Source organism: Carlito syrichta, unplaced genomic scaffold, assembly GCF_000164805.1.
Source record: "Carlito syrichta isolate Samal-C Ts95f unplaced genomic scaffold, Tarsius_syrichta-2.0.1 Scaffold310873, whole genome shotgun sequence".
Lineage (NCBI taxonomy): Eukaryota > Metazoa > Chordata > Mammalia > Primates > Tarsiidae > Carlito > Carlito syrichta.
Window position 1 is genome coordinate 20,270 of NW_007254969.1, and position 3,305 is coordinate 23,574.

Below are 3,305 nucleotides of genomic sequence, written 5' to 3' on the forward strand. Positions count from 1 at the left end.
ATCTGAGAGTTCTAGAATTTCTTTATCATATTTTATGTCTTTGCCTCTTGAGTTGATTAGGCCCTTTTCCTTATATGATGCCTTGTGTGCATGAAGGGTGGTGAAGGCATAGAGTCAGTTATATATTGACATTTACTTCTGCCACTAGATGAAGGGCTTGGGTTAGCACAATTAATTCTGCCTTTTGTGCCGAAGTCCCTTTTGGCAGAGGCTTTGCCTCGATGGTGGACTGCAGGGTTACTACAGAGTATCCTGCAAACCATTTTCCTTCCCTTATGAAGCTGCTGCCATCAGTGAAATATTCCACATTGGGGTGCCTGAGAGGCCGATTTGTCAAGTCAAGTCAGGTCAGCTGGAAAATACCTCGTCCATGACCTTGATGCAATCATGACAGGGCTGACCTGGCTCGCTAGGCAGCAAGGTTGCAGGGCTGAGTGTATGCAACCTTTCCAAGTGAATGTGTGGATTCTCACATAACATTCCCTGCTATCTGACCATTTGAGCATTAGTTAGCCAGTACTACTCCTTATATTTCATTAATGTCAAAACTGAGTGTGGCACCCAGACCATTATTTCTTGTCCCATAGTCAATTTGTCAGCCTCTGCCACTACAAGGGCCGTGGCAATGAATGTCCATAGGCAAAGTGGCCAGCCTTGAGCAACAGAGTCAAGGTGCTTGAAGAGGTATGCTACCAGGCAGTGCCAGGATCCTAGCATTTGGGTCAAGGCCCCGACCGCTATTCCAGTGTACTCGTGTACATACAGGAAAAAAGGTTTAGATATCTCAGGGAGCCCCAGGCTGGGTGCGCTTACAAAGACTTGCTTAATTTCCTTAAAGACCTTCTGTTGTGCTTGCTCCCACAACATAGGCTCTTGCTCTCCCTACTTTTGTGGCCTCATTGAGAGGTTTTTGCCAGCCGTGAAAAGTTAGGTATCCAAATTCTACAAAACCCTGTGGCCCCAAGAAATTTGCAAACCTGACATCTGGTAGTCGGAACTGGAATGGAGCAGACAGCTTGCTTTCTTTCCAGGCCCAGCTGACACTGCCCCTGGGATAAATGGAAGCCCAGGTATTTTGCCTTCTCTCAGCAGATTTGGTCCTTTTTCTTTGAAACTTTGTAGCCAGCCTTCCATAGGAGAGTAAGGAGCTGCCGTGTTCCTTTTGCATAGTTCTCCCGTGTTTGCCTGGCCAGCAGAAGACAGTCCACATATGGAAGCGTGTACAGCCATACTGATCTGCTGGGAAGACCTTTAAGTCAGAAGCTAATGCTATACCGAAAATGGTTGGAGAATTTTTGAACCCCTGTGGCAGTCCAGTCCGAGTCAATTGGCCTTTGTCACTGTTTTCAGGATTTTCCCATTGAAAAGTGAAAATCGTCTGACTCTGAGGGGCCAAGTGGATACAAAAGAAAGCATTTTTGAGGTCCAAACAGGTAAAGAAGGCAGCTGCAGCGGGGATATGACTTCCAAATGTGTAGGGGTTGGGGACAACTGGGTGTAAAGTAATGGTGGCTTGATTTACTACTTGTCAGTCTTGAATCGGCTGATAATTATCTATCCCCTGTTTCTGATTGGCAGTAACGGCGTATTCCAGGATGACTGACAGGGCCAGAGGATCTCGTATTTTAAAAATCTCTCCAAGTGCTTTTGGATCCTAACCTGTGTCTTGCGAGGGATGAAACACTGTTTCTGACGGAGGGGCAAGGCTCCTGGCTTTAGTTCTATGTTTCAGGCTAGTCTCGGGGGATAATTCTCAGCCCATACCTCAGGCACCTTAAAGAGAAGCCCAGGTTCTTGTCATGGCTCTTCTATGAGACTATAGAGGTGCCATTCTTCCCCTCGGGGGACTGCAAGAGTCATGATCTTTGCTTTAGGATTTCCCCAGGGACAAAGTTGCCTGGCTGTTGGAGTACAAAGTTATTTGGGCTTGTAGCTTCCCAAGAGGTTCCCACCCATTAAAGGTACTGGACAATCCAGGAGATACAAGAATTCATGGACAACATCATGGCCCCTTAGAGTACATGACTGGGGCTGTAAAAAGGGGTGACGAATAGTGGCTTGTCTTGGTGAAAGTGGGCCCACAGGTTGGGTTACTACAGAATGTTCTGCCCCGGTATCTACCATGAAGTCAAGGGCTGGTCCCCTACAGTCATTTGGACCATAGGCCCCTGGGGGTCTAGCAAAATGGAGCCCAGTTTAGCCTCGTCTTCCCCATAGTTTTCCATGGCAGCCAGGTCAACAAAATGATTCTCTGGGGCTATGTATAGTTGGGGCAGAGGCTGGTATTGTCCCTGAACCACCTGGCCTTTCCCTCTTCCCTGGGGAGGCGGAGGAAAATCTTCTGGCTCTGGACATCTATTTTTCCAGTGTCTCTCTCGGAAACAGCAAGTACATTGGTTCTGTCCCAATCTTATCATCGGGCGGGTGGCCCCTGTAGCTGGTCCTCCTGCTTTCCTTGGCCTTGTCCTCAGCCTCAGCCTGGCGGGACAGCTCCCTGGGTGCATCGCTCGCCAAAACAGGGGCACACAAGTCTACTTTCTTTCTCACTTTCCAGTCTGCCTCTGTGTGGGCCTCTTGGCCTTGGTTGACAAATACCTTTGTTGCAACCTGTATCAGCTGGCTGGCATTCATTCCACTAGAGCCCTCTAACTTTTGTAACTTATGCTGGAAGTCTCCCTGAGCCTGACTGACAAAGGCCACGTTAATCATTTGCTGATTTTCAGCTGCCTCTGGGTTGAAGGGAGTGTAGAGATGGAATGCCTTGCATAGTCTCATAGAACTCGCTGGGGCTCTCTTTGGGGCCTTGGAGGACCTCTGAGGTTTCTACTGATACTCATGGCCTTTCTCCTTTCTTCCTTCATACCATCCAAAAGGGCCTCTTGATAACGCTCGAGCATTTGAAATTCACGGCCATCATTAGGGTCCCATTGGGGGTTCTCCTCAGGGAACTGATTTTGAACATATGCTTGTGCATTCAGTGTTCTTTCGGGGGCATGCTCCTCCAACCATTTTAAAGCAGCCTCAGTAATGCAGCAGTGTTCTTCAGTGTTAAACAAAGTTAAGAGGAGCTGGTAGCCATCAGTCTAAGTGGGCTTGTGGGTTTGAATGGTGGACTGCATTAGATCAATCATGGCCTGAGGCTTCTCAGTATATGAGGGGGTGTGATGTTTCCAGTTCAGGAGGTCAGTGGAGGTGAAGGGCTGATATATAAAAGTATGTGATCCCTCCTGGATTTGGCCACCTGGACTGTAGTAAAGGGGCCTTCTTGTTTTTCTCAATGGCAGCTGTAAAGCCTCTAGACATCC